This window comes from Eufriesea mexicana, unplaced genomic scaffold (assembly GCF_001483705.2).
Source record: "Eufriesea mexicana isolate 0111107269 unplaced genomic scaffold, ASM148370v2 scaffold14846, whole genome shotgun sequence".
NCBI lineage: Eukaryota > Metazoa > Arthropoda > Insecta > Hymenoptera > Apidae > Eufriesea > Eufriesea mexicana.
The window spans coordinates 1,664,997-1,686,615 of NW_016922283.1; the positions used below are offsets into that span (position 1 = coordinate 1,664,997).

The window sequence follows — 21,619 nt, forward strand, 5'->3', positions numbered from 1 at the left end:
CGCTCTTCCCTTTTGTGCTTTGCAGAACTCTGCCGCATTCTGCTGCGCTTTTCTGAGGTGTCTTGCGCTCTGCAGCGCTAAGCATCGCCGACTATCGGTCAGCTGTGGTGGCTGTCTTATTCGGAGTGCTTCTGTCCAAAGCAGAGATAATCCGATCTATTCGTCGATCTGATGTGCTTTAATGTTCTGTGCACTCTGTGCCACGCGCTGCACCGATCACCTTTCGTGTCGCTGCAATTCGGTTCGTTTTTGTCCGAAGCAGTGCTAGTATGACCTATTCGGTGGAATTAGACGCTCTACTGTGTTCCGCTGTGCTCTGCTGCACTCTGCCGTAGTGATGGTCGTATTCTGTGCTGTGCTGCACTAGCATTGCTTATTTGTTTTATTCTGTGATATTGGGCGCTCTATTGTGTTCCGATGCTGTCTGCTACACTGCGCTCCGCTCTGCTGTAGTGTCGGTACTGCCATCAGCAGTGTCAGTGTGTGCCATTCGAGGTTATTCAGGCCTCTACACTTCTCTGCTCTGTAATTCTGACCCTGTTGCCCTTTGCTGTGCTCTGACGTGATGGCAGGTGCTATATGGTGCGATGGTGTCCTAACCAGTGGGATGCTGTGCTATTCTATGCTTATCAGCGTCCCACTTTCCTCTGCCGTGGTACGTTGCGCTATCCTGCGCTTAACTATGTTGGCGCTGCTATTCGGATCTGTGCTGCCCTAAGCAAAGTTAATCTATACATTTCGGTGGTTTTCGGCGCTATGCTGTGCTACGCTGCCTTTTGCTGTGCTCTGCTTCGCTCTGCAGTACTTTGCTGTGGAGGTCGCACAATTCGTTGCGGTGCTGACCTAAGCTGGGCCAACCTGTGATAGTCAGAACTATGCGGAGCTCTGCCGCGCTCTGCTGGAAACTGTAGTGCTTGGGACTTGTGGCGTTGCTCTTCAGTGCGGTCCTGGTCTCTGCAGTACACTGGTGTACTCTGCTGTCCTCTGACGGTATGTTCTGCTCTCTGATGTTCCCATCTGTGCTCTGCTCCGCTGTGCTCTCTGCCGTGGCAACATGGCTATTCGTTGCGGTGCCATCCCAAACAATGATAATCTATGCGACTGAATACTACCGGCCGTGTGCTGTGACCATTAGGGATCTTCTATGCTCTGCTGTGATGCACTCTGATACGCTCTACTACCCTTGGCTGCACTGCGCTGCCGTAGCGATGCAAGTCGGTTCGCCGCTGCCCGAAGCAGAGCTACTCCTTCCTATATGCAGCTATTCGACGGACTTGTGTGCTCTGCTGCGCTCTGCTGCCATTAGCTGTTGTGCCGGTGGTATTGGTGACGTGCATAGAGTGGCACTGCCACCATGGCAGAGCCCAGCGATGCGCTACAGAGCGTTGCAAAGCACACCACAGCAAAGTTCATTGCCGAAATGCTTCTAATAGTACAGCTCCGAGTAGCAGCGAGTACCGCAGATTAGCACCATTAATGACGGGACCTAATCGAAGAGCACCGCTACCGCAGCAGGGCACTGCAGAGAATCGAATGTCTACGCTAGCGCTGCAAAGTATATCCCCTCGCAGCGAAATGCAGCTTAAGACTGCAGAACACCGAACTCCTGCGCCAGCAGAGCAGTCATTAGCAGAGCATTGCAGAGCACAGCAGACCTTCCAATGTCTAACCCATTGCAGCAGAGAACAGAAAAGCCCTGCAGAGGACAGCAAAGCTCCGAGAGACACAGCCAACCAAGCCGAGAGCCGAAAACCGCCGCCAACATAGCAGAGGAAAGTAGAGCATCGAGTATCACCGCATACATAGCAGAGAACGTCATGGCAATGCTGAGAGCAGCAGAGTGTCAAATGACACTGACATCTCCGCAAAAAAATCCACGCACTGCAGGAAGTAGTAGAGCACAGCAGAGCATCGAATGCGGTGTGTCATGAGCAGTACTTATCTATTATACTCACGGCCGCCCGTCGCTCTTCTGTGTTCTAGTCGGCTCTGCTGAAGTTTGTTGGGTTCTGCTGTGCTTGCGGTAACATTCAGTGCTGTGCTGCCCTAAAGAATGCTAATCTGCGCTTTTCAGAGCTATTCTGAGATCTCTGGTGCTCTGGTGCTCTGGTGTTCTGGTGCTCTGGTGCTCTGTGATGCGCCCTGCTGAATAAAAATTCATAAAAGTGCAATGCGCAGCAAATTGCAACAGATCAAATGAGGGAACCGAAAGCCTTCGCTTGCACTGCGAAGGACAGCAGAGTGCTCCAGACAAGAGCAGAACAAATCAAAGCAGGGCACCAAATGGTTCAGCATAGCACAGATTAGAAACGTTCTACAACGCAAAGCACAGAGTAGCTCTGCGTCCACAGCAGAGAACAGAGTTTGCGCAACTGATCGCAGCATAGCGCTGCTGAACTCCACGGGAATGTTCATAGGATAGCAAATTGCTGAATGGTGCCGAGTAGAATGCAATAGCACTGCTATGACTGCGCTGCAATCAACACATCTGCTACAACAGCAGAGCACAGCAGAGCGCATCAGAGCGCAGCAGAGCACAGAAGAGCGCAGCAGAGCACAGAAGAGCGCCGACATTCGACGGATGGCGCGGAGTATCACTATTAAGGTACGCACCGTACTGAATATCACTCGGACGACACCTGAACTGCAAATTGCGCAGCATATCCTATAAGATCGCTGCAGAGCATGGCGAAGTAGAGGTAAGTGCAGAATAGCGTCGAAGAGCACATATTAGTGCTGCGCGCGGAATAGCAAAGTCACCACAGCAGGGGCAGCAAAGAGCAGAAGCGTGCAGTTGATCGCTGAATAGTATGGGGTAGTACAGATTAGTACCGTTACGGACAGCACAGCCCCGAATTGCACCAAGCCGATATCAGGTCAAAGCGGAGCGTTGCAGGGCATCAAATAGCACTCAAAAGAACAGACTAGCACAGCTATGGACAGCAGAGTACGCAATAGCACCCATATAATAGCAGAGCGCAACAGGAAGAGCTAAGTACTAGAGAGTGCCGCGTAGTCGCGAATAGCACATATTTGCACTGCATCGGACGTCAGAGAACCTAATAGCACCGCCACCATGCCAGAGCGCGGCAGGGCGCAGGAGAACATTTCGTAACGGACCACTGCCGCGAACAGCGCCGAGTAGCATTGATTACCACTACATAACACAGCACCGCTCCGAATAGCGCAGCCACCACATCTGAGCACCACAGAGCGCAGCATATAGCAGCGAAGTGAAGCAGACCACAGCAGAGCATAAAAGAGTACACTTCAGTGCCGAGTAGCATAGTATCGCAAACATTGGCATTGCTTCGGGCAGCGTCACACCAAATATCTACGCCACCATTATAGGGCATAGCAGAGAGGTGCACAAGTCACCTGAGCACATCAGTGGAGAGAAGAGTGCCGAATAGCACTGAAATCTTAGTTTAGCATTGCCTAGGACAGCATCACTCGGAGTTGTATTTACACCAGAGTAGAAATCGGATGAGATGCGCACTGCATACCAGACCGAAGAGGAGCGACGATAATCACAGAATAGCACACTTTAGCGCCTCTTAGGGCCGATCAGCTGCGAATACCATCGCCACCACATATGAGCATAGTAGATGGCAACAGTGCAAAGCACTGAAGGACAGTGCATAATTGAGCTCCATATTGCAACGAATAGGAAAGGTAGGCACGGCTTTACGCAGCATCGAACCGAAATGCACCGCAAGAACTGTAGAGCACACCAGGAAACAGTAAAGAGCGAATACCGCCGATTCGGATGGACTAGTACTGTTTATTACAGAACCGTACCCAATAGTACATCTACCACGACAGAGCATTGCAAGGCGGAGCAGCGCGAGGCAGAGCACAGGTGGGAAATGTATACATCCGAATACCACTGAATAGCGTGTATTAGCACTGCTTAGGAGAGTACTGAACCGAATAATGCCGCCACCACGGCGGAGCACAAGGCGCAGGAGAGCACTGCAGAGAACGACGGAGCATTGTAGAGCTCCGAGAGGCAGCGTATAGCACAAATTAGCATTGCTTAGGTCAGCACCGCATGGAAAGGCACTGTCACCATAGCAGAACACAGCAGAGCGCGTTCGGGTGCAGCAAAGCACAAACGATCGACGGACACCACCGAATAACGCACAGTAGGGCTACCTTGGTCATCGCCACTACGAATGACACCATCACCGCAGTAGAGCAGTGCACAGGTAAGGGAAGACACAGTAGGATACAGCAGAGGGAAGAATACCACCGAAGGGTACTATTTAGCACTGCTTTGGACATAAACGCACCAAATAGTACCGCCACCGCTGCTCACCGATACATCGCGGAGCACAGCGCAGCAGATCATAGCAGAGGGTAGTAGATCTCAAAATACCGCCGTATAGAATAGATTAGCATTACTTGCCGTGTGCAGTAGTAGTCAGTGCTATTCGCTTCCGTTCGGATCTCTTCTGTACTCTGCTGATCTCAGGCACACTCTGTTATGCCCTGCTGCGTTTAGCTGTACCTTGTTGTGCTCTCCTGCGGTGGTGGTGGAATTCGGTGCAATGCTGTACAGGGCTGCACTAGTCTGTGCTCCTCATTTCTGTTCGACGCAATGCTGTGCGCTGCTGTATTCTGTTATGCACTGCTGCACTCTGCTGCTCTGGGTTGTTCTCCGCTCTGGCCGCGGGGCAATTCAGTCACGTTCTGCCTTAAGCCGTTCTAATCTGTGTTATACGGTGCAATTGGGCACTCTTCTGTGGTCTGCACCGCCTTGCTGTTATGTGGTGCGCTGTGCTGCGCTGTGCTCTGCTCTGCTGAGCTCCATGCCACTCAGCTATGCTGTACACCTGAGGCGGTGCTATTGGGTGCGTTGCTGCCCTAACTCGTGCTAATCTGTGCTATTCGAAGATTAACGGCGCTGTACGGTACTCTGCTATGGTCTGCTACGCTCTGCTGCACTTTGCCACCATATGTAGTGGTGATGGTGCTATTATGTCAGGTGACATCCTAAGCAGTCCTAATGTTTGATATTCATATCCATTGAGCGCTCCACTTTTCTCTGCTGCGCTCTGCTGCGCACTGCTGTGCTCGGTTGCGCTCTGCCGCGTTCTGCTTGGCCCAATTATGCTTCTCTATGATGGCGGTACTGTTCGATGTTTTTCTGTCCTAAGCAGTACTATTCTCTTCTATCGGGTACATTTCCGTTATCTGCCATGCTCCGCTGCGCCCTGCTGCGATCTGTTGCCCCCTGCTGCGCTCTGCTGTTCTCTGCTGTGGTGGCGTTGACATGCGTGGCGTTGCTGTACCAAGCAGAGCTAATCTGTGCTAGTTGCTCCTACTCGGCCCTCTTCATTGGTCTGCTGTGCACTGCTGCGCGCTGACGCTCGCTGGTACGCGATGCTGTAGTTGGGCGTTATACGCAACTGTGGTGTACAAAGCTGTGCTTATCGTTGCTTTTCAATGCTATTCGGTGTACTAGTGTGCTCCGCAGTGCTCTTACGCGCTATGCTGCGGTGGCGTTTCAATTCGGAGCGGTGTTGACATATACAGTGCTAATATATGCTTTTCACTGCTGCTCGTCGACCCGTTGTGTGCTGCTGTGCGCTGCTATGATCTGGTGCACTTTGCTACGCTCTACCGTGACCAACTGAGGTGCTGGCGTCAATCGCTGCTGTGCTGTCCTAGGTGGTGCTATTCTCTGCTATTCAGTGATTTACTGCGTTCTGCTCTGCAGCGCACCGCTTCGTTCTGCTGTGTTATACTATGGTGGTGGTGCTGTTCGCTAAGGTTTTTCCACCAGCAGTGAAATTCTGCTCCATTCTATGCGCTGCTCTGTGCTGTGCTGTCAGTATTGTTCGGGCTATCTGCCATGCTTTGCCGCAATCTGCTGCTCGCAGATGTTCATCACTGTGCTGGCGGTTATATTTGGTGTTATAATTTGTTCTCCGCTGTTCCATACAGTGCTGGATGTGACATTCGCTTTCTGCCATGTCCTGCAGGGCTCTGCTATTGCCTGCTGTGCTGGAGGAAAGAGACGCTGCTCTGCTCTGCTCTCCTGCAATATGCTACGCTGAGATGTTGCTTAGAGTGCTGTCTGTGGCATTTGATGCTCTGCTGTGCTCTGCTGGGATTTGCAGCGCTAAGATGTTGTGTTCTGTGCGGGCGATGACAATCGGCGCTCTGACGTTCTCTGCTGTATTCTGCTGGTCGCTGCTGTGCTGGCTTTAACATTCCGCTCCCTGCTGTTCTCTGCTGTGCTCTACTGCGATCTGGAGTGCAAGGCAGTTCACTGCTGTGCAGGCGGTAACATTCGTCGCTCTGCTGTGCACTGCAGTCCATGATGATCTTTATCTCTGGTCACGACGCCTAACACCTATTTTCCTAGCGATCACGGTTAACCTCATGTCTCTCAAGGTTAAAAGGCGGCGGAGAAGTAACCTAGGTTGCTGACTCACGACGTAAACGATTTTTTTGGGAACTTTGCAATGGACTATCACTCTGCGTCACTTTTGACCGCTAAACTGCACTGTATCCCTCTTTTGCAAGAAGTTTGGCTGAAGTTTAGCGATATACGTTAAGCTGCTGCTAGTAGCACCAGAAGCTTGTTCACGATGTCCTTTTATCTGTTTGTTAGTAACTTAAGCTTGGGTCGCGTTTGATATTTCTCGAAAGCGACTAATTCGGTGCGAATTTTGCCGTTTGCAAGCACCTTTCGAATGAGTCGAATTGGCAACTGATATCTCGGTGCGTTCGTTGGGATATTTTACTATAATACTCCCGCATGTTGCCTATGACGCGATGTATATGGCAGTTTCGTAGATATTAAGAGCAAAGCATCAATTTCAATTGGTCGTTGATAAATTATAACTAATATTATCTTAAATTTAATAATACAAAGTGTAAAGAGCTGAAATTAATTTGATGCTTCAGTTTATGAGCTTGAGTTTCTCTCATTCTTTTATGTGTCAAAAGGTATCTTCAAGATCCGTTGCTTCTTACTTTTCTGTGACTTAAATAACGTTAAGACCAGGAAGATCGAATATGTACGGTTATTAATCAGGCAAAATCATACGTTCTCTGGATAACATGCAACCAACTTAAAGCTGGTAAAAGAAAAACGAATGAACCTACCTTATGATGATATATCCGTGTGCGAATCAGAATTTGCTAAGCACGTTAAACAGTAATTATATTTCATCCTTTGTTCAAGGGAAACCCGTAGCCTCCGACACTTTTTGCTTCCAGGCACACTAACGCGAATTAATCATCGTTAGGAATAACTTTATAATAGTATTATGTAAAAGGCACGCTGTTGTTTACGTTCATGGGACACGTCGAAAGTATGTAATTGTTTTCTTTAACCATTCAGATCAGTGGAAGCCTCGTTTCTATGCAGCAGAAAGAGCTTCTAGTAGACGAAAATTGTTAGAAATTAATTTGCTATGACATAAATAACGATTTATTAAAATTAATGTAAATTTATCAATCACTCTGACAGCTCTGAACTTGGAAATACTCTAAGAGATACTCCAAGATACTCTAAGAGATACGTTAGGTATTTCACACTTCATTCCTCTTGCTTGACGTCCCTCATCACTGTCCATATTTGCGAAAACCCTTCTTCGTTCTTCTACCTATAGTTCATCTAGTTAGCCTATTTGCCTAACAGCCTACACAAATATCTATCATCCTCGCAAAAGCGTAGCAATGTCGACAGCTGTTCTACTGTATCACCAAGGTATGCGCTCCCCAATCTGTCTCCTCTACAAAATTGTATGAAATTACAAATAGACAATTCCGAAAAGCTTTAAAGCCTCACAAATATTCGACACTCGTACTATCAGTAACTAGAAATTTAAGAAATGCTATGACAGGAAATGGACGTAATCTACCGGAACCAATCCAAAGTAGAATTCCAACCAAAGATCTCTATTTCCTGAATCATTCACGTCATTGAGGAATCACCTCTTCTAGGTCTGAATATTCCAGTATCGTTGTACCCTTCGCAAAAGGAGGGAATAAATAAACCAGAGAAATATTCCATGCCAATTGGACAGCCTCGCATAGCGGGTCCTTGCCAGTTTGCCCTTAGAGACTTTTGGCAGCAAACAGCCGAACCTAATCAGTACCCTGGGAAAACACGGAGCGACATATTCCCGTTACACTTCAGCTTCCATTCGGTGTCCGTTTTTGATGCACATACCCTACATTTCGTGAAAATAGCACCGGATAGCCATTACGAATTCCGCCGTCTGGAGCATCATTTAAATTGCAGATGAATTTAAGGTCGAGTGGACAACGATCGAATTTGGCTATGGGAATATTTCGGAATTAATGCGGTCAATGTAGTGAAACGCCAGTGCTTCCATAAAATCTACTGGACCAGTAGTCTGGAGAATCCCTTATGCTACCAAGTTCGTGTTGGTGTTAACGCTAGATCAGGAAGGTAGAAGAATGTATGAAGCTGATAGGTAGAAGAATGAACTTGGGGGAACCTGTCACGAAGCGTTTGACTCAGGTAAACGTATATCTTCCAAAAATCCTAATCCGAAGTTTCTTAAACTGTCATCGAGTATATTTGGAAATTGAAATACCGAAAATTTGAATAATTTTTAATCTTAACCGTAACTCATCTTATCTTCATCACTAAATTGAAGTAATCAAAATTTTTGAGCATTGTCATTCTTAGTTTTGTTATCCCTGATATTGTTCCGAGTTAATGCGACTTGAAATTTGTGACATATTTGTAAACTTCATTTCCATGAATACTACAATTTTAAATTCTTTCCCTTTTATCATGTTTGATATATTTAAATTTAACAATAATATTTTGTAACTTTTAAAACATTCCTGAAGTACATGTTACATTTATGTAGTAAATACAACAGGGTTAATATATGAACTATTATGAGAATTTCGTAGCTTTAAAAAGTCGTTTGAACAATTTTGAGTCTAGTCGACGCAAGCTCGAGTTTCCTCTGTCATTTTCTTGACATTTCTTGTCAAAACTTCTGTGCTTTGTAGCAGAAGTTTTTGCTCCTCCAGAAAAACTATTTGATAACATTCCCGTATTTATTGAGACTGTAAATAAATCATTAATTAATGCCCGCATAGGACACTAGAATCCTACGGTACGCCAGATCCCTGACTGTTTAACCCACCTGTTTGGTTGGCCGAATTGGAAAAGCGAGGCAAACGTTATTCCAAACTACATACGCTTATAATATTAGATTTCTTCGGCAGTAACAACGGTTATTACCTCCTGGCGATCTAATCGTAATAACTTCAATGAAATGTATCTCATAACATGACGGGAATTCAGGGAACGGAATACAGACGCACGCCGGAAGAGAAACAGCAGGCCGGCCACGAACCGCGTTTGAGGTCAGAGTATCTCGTGCACTATGATTTCAGCGGATACTTGTGGACCGACGATGAATGCCGTCTCTTGTTTATACCATTTAGAGACTTTGCCAAGTACAATTTCCATTGCGAGAAGTACAAGCGCGGTATAATTTCCACACAAATGATAGTCTTTGATAAGCTACCTAAAATAATTCACGAAAACAAGTAAATTTTGAGTGCATTTCATCGACCAACGGGAGTTTTCATTATTTTGGGATTTTAATTATAAAGCACCTTCTTCTGAGTTATCTCTATTTTATTTCAAGTCTGACATGGTTTCCTTAAGGTAATGGAATATATAATTGTATATACATCTCACAATAATTTATGCAAATTAGTTTTCCACGCGATTGAATTTCTTTTTGCCAAATATCGCCTCTTCAAAGCGAGTTTTCAACGATTTCATTTGAGGATTTTAATCGTAAACAACCTTCTTCTAAGTTACCTTTATTTTGTTTCATATCTGACTTGGTTTCCTTAAGATAGTGGCATGTATAATTGTATACATATCACATTAATGTATGAAAATCAGTTTTCCTCTCTATTGTATTCCTTTTTGTCGTATATCATCTTCTCAATGCGTGTTTTCAACGATATCATTTGACAATTTTAAATATAGTGTATCGTCTTTGTTGTTATTTCTATTTTATCTCAGATCTGACTTGATTCCGGTAAAATAATCACATGGGTGACTTAGGATAGGTGACTCAAAGATTTAAATATGAAATGTAGATCAGTCTTTTTGGAACCTGAGAAATATTAAAATCTTAGAAACCTTCTCTGCTTTAGCTAAAAACTATTTGACGATTTTAAAAACAAGGTATAAATTCTTGAGGTATTTTTAATTCATCCGCAATTTAATTTTTATTAGGAAATGTAAATTCGAAATATTAGAAAGTACAAAGGAAATAAGGGGAACGAGTTATACAAATATTTCGGTAAACAAAGTAGTAGTCACTCGACATTTATTTATCTGCAAACTTACGAATGGAGCAATCCGTTTAATTTCAGTCGATTTGGTAATTTATGTCAATTAAATGTCAAGAATCTGGTCGAATTACGAATCGCATTACACTGGAATAATCTTCATTTTTATCTTTGCCAAGCTTACGTCTTCACGGGGATGCTCGGTCCCGCATGGCGCACCTACGCAAAATACGTATCCTCCTTGAAACATCCATCGAATGCCTTCCTCCCTTCCACGAAGACGGCGCGTATCGAATAATTCCAGAAATCCGAATAATTCGGACAGAGATGCAATAGCTCAATATGGTCGAATGATTTATTACTTTCGCATCTCTCCTTAATTATACTTCCATTAGTGCTTCAGGTTAGCGCCTTAATGATAGCACAGATAGTGCAATTAGATTCTTAATTACCTAAACCAGCGAATTAGTTACGCTGTCGTTTCCCATATTGTCTGCCTGATTCTACTATCTTCTGAATCAGGCCCCTAATAGAGGAGTAACACAGGCGTGTGAACTTATCTTCAACTAGTTTGAACGTTGTACGTATCAACACTGCCATACGTCGAATTAGGCGAACGTAAATCGCATTGACACTCATTAAGTTATCTATATGATATTTTCTAACCGAGCTATGAAGACCTGGCTTTAGACAACTTAATCGATCAAAGGTCAAATTGAAATAAATATTTCTTCCCAAATTTTTATAAATTTTAATAACGAGGTACCAGTTGGCATTGAATATTCACGTCAGAAGTAAATTTTGTATCTCTTACTCTATGCAGTTAATAATTAATTGTATACCTATGTACATGATGAACGTTCGATTGTAAGAAAAGGCAGAGAATAATTTCTCATGGTTTCGAAATAAATGTTACTTTTGGAATTATCGGTACATATGATACATTAGAATAATACAACTTTCGTCGAAAATATTTGCACGGCTAAAATCAATTTCGGAGAGCATAATGACCGTCGCAGGGTCTCGCACAAGGTCGCCTGAAACAGAGTATTTCTGCGATTAAATTAAAATCTTAATCGAAAATGTTGAGCAACTATCCTTCGTAAACTCACGGCGGAGCGGGCACTTTATTACCTTTACCCGTGCAAATTTTATAGAGCGCAGTAGTATACCCGGTGCTTCGAACCTTCCACCCTAGCATCAACCATCTCGAAACAATCGAAACTTCCACTGGCGCTATCGCATCTATTAAACCCATCCTCCTAAAGTACATCTACAGTCATCTGAAGTTCAGATCCAGCCTGCAACCCAATTCCGGTTTAGACGTTCCAAACGAAGGGAGGAACATCATTTTCCTGTAGGGGCATCACGCGAGCCTCCTTTCACACATCTAAACACCCCTTCACCCTATTCGGTCGCTGACCATGATTTCATCACCGTGAAACATGATTTTAGAGCCGCGATGGCCGGACCGTGCAAGCGGCAACGACGAACGCCTGAAATCGGTCGTGGCTGGTGGAATCGAGATTAGATTCCCGTGCACAGCCAGAGCCTTCACGGAATCCCATGGTCGAAAGTACCGAAGGAGTATGGCGTAGCCGTCTACGAAGGAGGCCATTCGGACTGACGATTAGACTCGTATGGAGGGGAAGGACGCAATCACAACGGAAAGCGCCCGGTTTGTCGACCTAACCACTGTCTCCTCGCGAGGATTTCACGGAAAAAGTTCCCCATACACGTCAACACAGGTGAGGCGATTCTTCCGTGCCTTCTTCTTCTCTGTTTGACACAACGAGTCATTTATCCTTGTCCAACGAACGCAAACGAAGAAATCGTTGACACTTTGACCGCCACTTGGTCATATATGACAGGACATGGTTTATCCTGTGATGCCAGATTGGTCTTTGGTGACCGGAGCGATTGAACTGCTTAAAATTGTTATAATTAAATAAAAATTGACAGTTACCCGACTGTCAACCGTTGCCAAGGCGCCACCGGTCCTCACCCGTCACCGTGAATAGGATGAACGATCCATTGGATATGAGTACTCTACTATAGTACCAATTTATTACTATTATACCATTATATGATTTGAACAATTAAAATACTTCAGTGACAGTCAAAAGGTTAATGTCGACAGGCGTATGCGAATACCAAGACCTCTTACACTTGACAGACTTCAGAACGGTTTGTTATGCATCTATAGAGGAACTGTCTTCGAGACTGACCCTCTGGTCGCTTTGACCTGAACCAATGACAAGACAATCCAGCTCTGTATCATTCGGATTATCCTTCACTAAATGCCACGTGGGTAAAGGGTTGGAGGTTCGAGAAGCATTGGCTCTTCTTTTGCGACAATAATGGTTTTGTTTTAGCTAAACTATGTCATTCTCAGAACTTTCACTGGACTGATTCTCTGCTCTGAAGACTCGCTCAGAAACACCCCTTATGCACAATTCTTTCGCACCCTATATACCCCCATGCATTCATTCCTTGTCATTTTAATTATCAATCTATCTCACTGGGTTCGTTTTCTTACGTTTACTCAAAATTCCTCAGTCAGTCAGTTTCCCACATGGTGCCATGCCCTCTAAATTCTATGAACATACCTTTGCCATAGGTGCATACCTCTGCCATAGGTAGTTCTTCCAGTCGACCCTCATACCCGTGTCATTCTACACAATGTCCTAAACGCTCTTCACATTCTCTCAGAGCCATACTTTGACCATCTGCATAACATCCATGACATGCAAGAGCCATGATCTTCTACACAGAGTTCCAAACACTCTTCGCATTCTCTGAGAGCTATACCGATTCCATTGTCATAGCATTAAGACTTCACTCTTGCCAAGGTGGACATGACTAATCGAGATAATCTCTTAATCGGACAGTCCCTGGTTACTTGGTTCATTGTGTATACAATTTTCGTTAAAGGAATGAAATATTAAATCAAAAAATTTGTTACCTGTGCGACTAAATCGTTGACCAATTCGTACGCATGATTACCATGAAACATTCTTTGTATCTTTGTTTCTTTGTTTCAATGAAGTCGCTATAAATCAAAACACGAAGGACACAGTATCCTGAAATATTTGGGGAGAAGGAATCCGTCGTCTTAAAACTTACAATAATGTGCTTTTCAGCGAGGTACAACTCTCACAGTACCCTGTTGTTCTTCTCTACATCGAGTAACCTTCTATATAGGAATGTCCTGTTAAACATTTCCCCTTCACGATCATAGAAGAAAGACGCTTCGCTGTAGCGTGTCCTGTTTACTCTCCAACGTTCAACGATCCTGCACAAAGACATTTTCCTCCGAAATTTTTCTCCACACAGCTACAGGAATAAATCACTTCCACACGATGTACTCTATCTACTCTCTTCCGTGCGACGATCCCTTGCAAGAGGGTTTCCCATCAAAAATTTGCTCTACCAGGTAACACACATGAGATTGTTCTCTACGGTACGCTGTTTCCTCTCAAGCTGCAGCGATTCCCTGTTAACATCTTCATCCTTGAAAACGAGCAAACTTTTAACTCTCCGCAGTCTACTGCCAAGTAGTACTCAGTCTATCCTACATGATAAAGCAGAGCTAGTTTCATTTCAGTTTAACTTTCCAAATCTTTTGGATCGGGGAGACAGTTTTCTCGACTTTCAATAGCGACAGAAAAGTGAAACAAATTTTCTTTGCATCTCTGAGGAAGATTATACACAGTTTTGGTTGACCACCATATGGCATTTTCTGGGAAAGACTATTATGTTGCCACTGCAGAATCTCTGTGATTACCAGGGAAAATTTGTGACAAGTGGTTACTGGTTACACGTGTACATTTCTAGGTAAAAGAATATAGGACAAATAGTTTGAGTAGAATTTCTTAATATATTCCTGACTATGATCTAGTGCGACTTGCACCGCATAGTGTTAACATGTCATCTGAGCTCATGGAGCAATTACGCGTAGTTGGAAACGATTGGACCTTGTCGTCCAATGTTTCGTAGTGTTTTTCCTGGGTTAATTGGATTGTTGTTCAGAGGTGCACGGACAGTGCAGTGTAATTAATGGCCTCACTTTTTGCCACTGTAGTAGTCGATTCCGTTTGCGTTTCGTGCTAGATGGTTAGATGAGGATTTCGTCAGATATATGAGGTTGGTTTCGGTAAATGTACAGAGGCCTATGAGACAGCCTTCTGTCGTGTTTGGTATGACAGAAAATTATGGATAAATGTACACCGTGGCTGAGTGTTGTCGAAGGACGTGAATGGCAGCTGAGTGTCTTTCTCTTAAAATTAGGGTAAAAGAGGAATCAAATGGATGGACAGTTTAGCTTCTGTTCAGTTTCGAAAATTAATTCTGCGTGTATTTCAACTTGCAATTCGTGCAAATTTATATTTTTATTTATTTTGAGAAGTTTATATCATTATTAAGTTATCGATGAAATTGCTTAACGTATTTTCTCGTTGATGTAGGGAATGCCGTATATTCTTTAGAAGTTAATATTTGCATGCACCGTGTTAAGGTCTGCGATAATTATTATTAATACCGCGACACCAATGTTACCCTAGATTGCAAAGGTATCATCTGAAAATTTGAAGACATCAAAATGTCAGGTCAAAAGTAGTCTCGTCTCACTAATATTCATACCGATCACAGCTTCTCGCATTGATTAGTAAGTTTTGTATATTTAAATTTTCAACTTGACGCGCATTCTTAATGCAGTTCAAAATTCCATTACGATACAGCCGGAGAACCCGAGGCGTTCGATAGAAATTCCACGGCACGTTTCACTGTTCTCTGCAAACTTTTTAAGTAATAACTAGTTCGTAACTAGCTTATAACTAATATTTCAACTTTGTTGCGTAGCCATTAGCTTGGTATCGTTCCTCAAAATCTATTCTTTGGAAAACGATGCCAATTGCCAGATCTTGCTACGTGGAGATAGCTACGCATCGAGACCCGACATGCGCCCTAGTGGCGCAGCCTGCTGGAGCTATCTGTAGCAAAGGTAACCTAATTTAACTTGGAGCGAAAGAAATTGAATCGATGCTACTGACACTTTATTAAATTTCGTGTCTTACAGAAAGGGTTTCGGGTCGGTATACTAAAACTTTACTGCTGCAGCGCAAAGATATTTATTTCAACAGACTCTGACGTTACTATGTTCCCATAAAAATTGGGTATGAACGCGAACAAGTTAAATATCGCGGCGCGCCCGAATGTGTTCGCGATTATTCGAAAGACCTACCACCCTCCCGATAGGGCCTAACCCATTTCTGCCATTACCGAACTCGCCATTGCTTGCACGTCTTCCAGGATAGCTCAACGATCCGATGAAGCACCCAGAAACAACCCGAGGTTCCCATGCGGGTCCTTGCAGCAGGTCACGCAGCCGTTCCCCTGCGACATGGGGGAGAAACCAATTAAAGAATCATCCCATGGTGTCTGACCGTATGTACAATACGCAATGTGCGGCTGCAGGGCTCATACCGCAGTCGTGCACGCGAAGGTGCCACGGACGACCAGGGCCGACAGATCCGCGTATTGATGACAGGTGAAACACCAACCTGACGACTAGCCCAGAAACGATGCATGTCGAGATTGACAGTGGCTGAAATGATTGTCGGAGGCGAGCCGTGAGGGTGACTTACAGAACATAGGATTGTCGAGTAGGCGAGGGTACGTCGCGTAGGCTCGTCGGTACTAAAGAACGATCGCGACCATCGCGAGTACAATTTTGTTCACTCTGATAAACGTGGAGGAATATAGAATGGATATATTTGTTCCAAATTGGGTAGCTTACATTTGTACAGATAACGCGCACATTTGGGTCTTAGCCTAGGAAACTATCTTATAACTACTTATAACTGCTTAGATCTAAACGCACGGATCCCTCGTCGTCCAAAGACATCTTCTGAATGAAATCTTGAATTACTTGAAAAACCTGAAGACATGAAAAGGGGAAATCTTGAATAACCCGCAAGACTTAAGAACGAGAAAAAATTGTACAGATCGTTGACTAAGGTGTTTGCTCCGTAAGTACAGGGATGAACGAGGTTTATGATTGTTTAAGCTACCTTACGATCGAAACTTAGATGGTACTTTGAAACGTTAAGGGACGCCTACATGTATTAACAAAGGTCTACTATTAGGACTTGTCGGTGTTCTCGCTGTCAACACAGCTGCGAGTCGAGGCTCGAAAGTCTGAGATAGCAATCGTAAGCATTAGATGCGTAAATGGTATATGGAGAAATGGTGATCGAGTGTTGAGTTGATCTTTCGTTTGACATTTGATCGTGCCACTTTGTCGTGAATTCTTCTCAGAGGAACGTTTAAAATATCCTTTAGAAATAGAATTTATCTGCACCGATGAAGAGATCACGGTATCACAAAGTCGACGTGCGGAATAATTAATTCATCATTTTATTAACGACAAATATCTAATTTGTATTTTACAGGAAATTCGGAATTTAATCCTACGAAACTATCGCTTTATAATGAAAGTTAAGGTACCAATCAAGAGTTCAAGGCCCCACAGCTTTGAGGTTGAAAATATCGAATAATGTTTCTTGATATCAGGAGAATTTTAAATAGAAAGCATGACGTTGGTAACCTGACTTGTTAGATAGAGACTCGTAATACGTTTTCACTGCATACTAACACGGGATGCACTTACCTTACTTTGATCGCCTCTCAGGTTAGTTTATTTTCGCGAATATTTTGGGAGATATGGTTTTCCTTCCTTTGCTTCTTGATTCTTTTCATTCAAACGTGCTACCAAGTTTATTACGAGGAAGGAATCGGATTATTATGAGACATTATGGCGTCGGAGATATGGTAAATGTGGAATTACAAGGAATGTAAAAGTTCTCTCGTTAAAAGGGTTTAAAACTTCTGAGAAACTTAGCTATTTATAATAATCCTTAGGAACTCGCCACATTTTCCTTTCTTTCCATCGTTTACCTCTACGAACATTCTCCGTTCTTTAGTTTCCAAATATCTGTTGATACCACGACTATTCTTATATACCTATAGAAATGTTATACGCCGTTTACATGAACACCCGCGATCCATCGGACGTTTCTTACAAACAAACAGAACTTCTTATTAGAACGGCAAGTCTGTTGCTCGCGGAAGATTAAACTATTGTTAAAAATAACACGTTGATCGATGTATACCTACAGAAATTCGTTATTTCAGAATTATAGCTATTTTTGATTTCGCGTAACTTTAAATTCGCGTGGACTGGCGGAATTTTATTGTTTCACAATTTCACGATGTCGGTGTTTAAAGAATAGTCCCAATTCTTTTCTAACACCATTTTAAATCCACGTGGATCCTCAGAACTTCGTTACTTCGGAGTACCAATTTTTAAAGGATATTCAAGATACAGATTCATGTTCGAGATGCTATGGGTTGAAAAATTTCGCACGCGATTAAAATGTGCACTCCTATCACACTGCGAGTTAGATTATGTAGTTTTCTACGATTATGTGGATTATGCCTGACTTCGAAGTATGGCGGTGGACAGGTGCGCTGGAAATTGGATAGGAATAGCGGAATCGATGGCTCGCCGTGTTTATAACGAGTTTTTGCCAAAACCTCGAAATCGAGGATAGATTACTCGCACGTGTACACCGTGCAGTCTCTTCATTTCGATAAAATATTTCTGCGAATTTGTGCCGGAACACTAGAATCATACGAATGTGCCCGAAAGTTTGGCAAATTTACCGAACTGCAGCACGCGTGCTACTCCCCTTCCATTATTGTGGAAATATATCAAATTGATTCAATCGCCATTTCGTCATTGTGTTCTCCTTTATCATTTTATGGATATTATTTTATTTTTCATAGACATTAGTACAGTATATTCGCAATATTCACTTTCAAAGTAGAATATTCGTTAATGAGTTGTGTAAGCGCAGCTAATAGCTTTCTAATTGTTTTTTCATTTCTCAGTTTTATTTTCTGTGACTTTGTAATTACTCTTGCGAAGCTTTTAATTGTTTTAATTATTTTGCAATAATTTCACGATCCTTATTCACCAGGATTTCTTACCTGCTTTTAAAATGTTCTTATCTTAGAGAACCTTATTTATTTTAATCACCTCGTTTACATATTCCCATCGAAATAATTATTTTAAGTAATCATCTGTCTACATTCCATCATCAAAAAGGATAAAGCCAAGTTTTTGTTAAATGCAATCAAATATAACAGACTAATAATAAAAATATGCATGCAATCAGAAATAATCGTATGAAAGGGATATATAAGACAAGTAGATGAAACATGCTACTATTAAGTGTAGTTCTTTGCATTTTATTATCTCAGAATGTATTATTTATCCTTGATACACCAAGATATTTCTCCCAGAGCGTGGTATCTCCGCAGCTACTCGTGTTACACATAACAATAACACAATTTCCAAGTATCCATCTTACGAAAGAGAATAAGAATAACAGAAACTCCTACGTACTTCCCCGCTAATAGATTATGCCACTTTATATGCCTCGCATAATTCCTTTCAAGACCACCTCATTCACCCCTTCGGATATGTAGCAGCGGGGGTACAAAAATTCAGAAATTCCACCGGAAGCCCGTCCGTATTTTCATTTTAATGAAGTTACTTCCGCTTCAATGGTCTCTGTTCCCCATTGATACCACACCCACTATGATCTCGCAACCCCCGTGACGCAAATCGCGCGATTTTCTAACAATAGCGTTTAAAACCAGTGATACATGTGTGCACGAGGCCACTGTAATTACGTCGTAATTTTTGCGATGAAAATACCCAGGAACATTATAAATATAAATATGAGTAGCGCCGCGGCATCGCGTCGCTACGCGTAAAATCACCTTAAATTGAACAGCGCGTTTCGCACGCTGGCCAGTATAATTACGGTTATAATCTCGTTTAGCCTGTGGCTGTATGGTTGCACCTTCACATAACGAATCGCTGTTACAACGAGTTTCTTCCCATACATGCGAGTTATAGGAATTGCTATCTGCATTGTAGCTGATATTTAATTCTCCGTGACGGGAATTTTGATTTGTTTTGGTGAAAAAGGAAATTCGAATGTTCTTCTTGCGTCTGCATTGTCGAATACAATTTGAAATTTTTGCTGAACTCGATATGGAAGATCGTATTAATCCTTCATCGCTAGCAATTTGCAGCTTTGATTTAAACGCAATGTCATATTAATTTTCTCCCTTAGATGCAGATTCATTTGAAATTGTTACAATTCTTTACTGGTTTAGTCGAATGTAATACTGTAGAGACGATTTGGGCGAAGGTGTATATTTTTATTCAACAATAATTTGACAGTGATGGAGTATGTGAGTAACGATATAGGTACGAGCTGTTATAATTTATCACATCGCTCAACCTACACATTTACAGCTACTCTCCTGTTACAAATCTCAATTGTTAGCAACTCACAATTATTAGCAGCAAATAACTCATCTATTACAACCCTCCATTGACTTAGCAACACTCAAATCGACACCTCTCAACCCGAAAGCCCCCTCACTTATAACGTCCTCGTCCTTCAATATTCTTTCGTCCATTTTACAATACTTCCCCCAACATGACCAAATATGGTTGTGCTAAGGGCTCGACGCATCCCCCAGGGTTCTTCCAACTAACCTGCCCTTCGGACCCTCGATGACTTTCGTAAAGCTTGCGATAATAATGCTAACTTTACGTAATAATTTACTACCGCTTTTACTGCGGATTAGTTTAATATCCCTATTTCACCTTTGCCAAGTTAATTATCCCTTTCCTTGTCACAGAAAATAGAATATGAAGAATTAATTATTAATAATGTGTAGTGAAATAATGGTTCAAGTAACTATGTTTCTACATAATAATCTCGGAGTCATTTCCAGCTAGAAATTTTTCTCTAGCCTTACGTTCTCTAAATTTATGTTTTTCCATTTTGACTTTCTATACCAGGCTTCGTAGATTTGCGCTTTTGCTTGGATCTTTTAGCCGCGTTACAAACATTGAAAGATGCAACACTTTAAAGCCATTCGTACGTGTTTATTTAATTCTCTTTAATAATTCCCAGAAACCGAGAAGGACAGGGAAAAATGCAATTCGTCCGTCAATGTAAAAGAAAATGGAAGTACAGTTGATCGATTTCGTCTTCTCGCAGGCAGTACCTATCACTTTGGTGCTCGGCAACATCATCCACTGCACTGTGATCGGAAACATTCTGGTCGGCATCGCCGTACTCCTTGTTAAGAATCTGCGAAGGCCGTGCAACTATCTGTTGGTTAGCCTGGCAGTTTGTGATCTCTATGTCGCTCTCCTTGCAATGCCGAAGGCGTTGCTGTACGAGATCTCTGGTAATTAGTCCTTCTGCAATTTGATGTGCTACCCTTGGGTTAACTTCTATGTACTCAGTTGCACTACCAGCATCCACAATCTCTGCATGATTGTAGCCCCCGTGACCAGGAACTCCCTGCGAAATTGAGTTTCCCCATCGATCGTGTCACGCGGAACCCAATTACCCGGTCTAATTGAATAATCCGATTTCGGATTGTAGTAATCGATCAGGTTACTCGAGCGTCTCTGCAAGCTTAGACGAGAGTGTTTCGTCCAATTTTCCACTATTTAAAATCAATTTCTGATATGATGCTCGGAACTAGCCACGAATTGATTGTCATTCAATAATAATTGCCTGGAATCAACGGAATACTCGGAATCGTTACGAATATTGCGTATTAGTAATTCTGACACATCTGAAATAATATTAACGAAATACTCTCGTCCATCACGTTCATAAAGATTGTATAAATATTTATAGCGATGCTATGGAGTTGGAATGAAGTTTAACCCGAGTTTCTGTGTCACTCTCATCCCTTTCCTTCATTTTCTCTATTTTTTAATATTTAGTTATGAAAACCTTCGAAGCCTCGAATATCGATAGTGGTTAGATATACTTCCATTTCGCTTGCGCGAGTTTTAGGTGTATAATTTCAGTGCAGCGTGACAGCTAATGAAAAATTCGCAGATGGCTGATCTATTTCGATTTTTATCACTGGCACCAATAATATTTATTTCATTTCAAGTGAGATATGCCACGATCAAAGCGGAATATTTATGAATCAGCGGCTCATCTCTGATAGACAATGACAAAATGGTCTGTCAAATTGCCATTCCTTTTATAGCATCTTGCGTCTGGCAGGTGACTTCCATAAAATTCAATCGTGTTTCCGATTCTATTGTTCTCTTCGTTGCGACATAAAGTCAGGCATAACTCGGATTCATTCAATTGTTGCCGTTCGCTCTCGGCAT

The 21,619-nt window shown here is 42.9% G+C and overlaps 1 pseudogene; it reads left to right on the top strand.

Moving 5' to 3' along the window:
• The first annotated feature begins 11,963 nt into the window (after positions 1–11,963).
• The window catches only part of LOC108553996 (5-hydroxytryptamine receptor 1-like), a 12,568-nt pseudogene continuing 2,912 nt past the window's right edge, over positions 11,964–21,619 (top strand).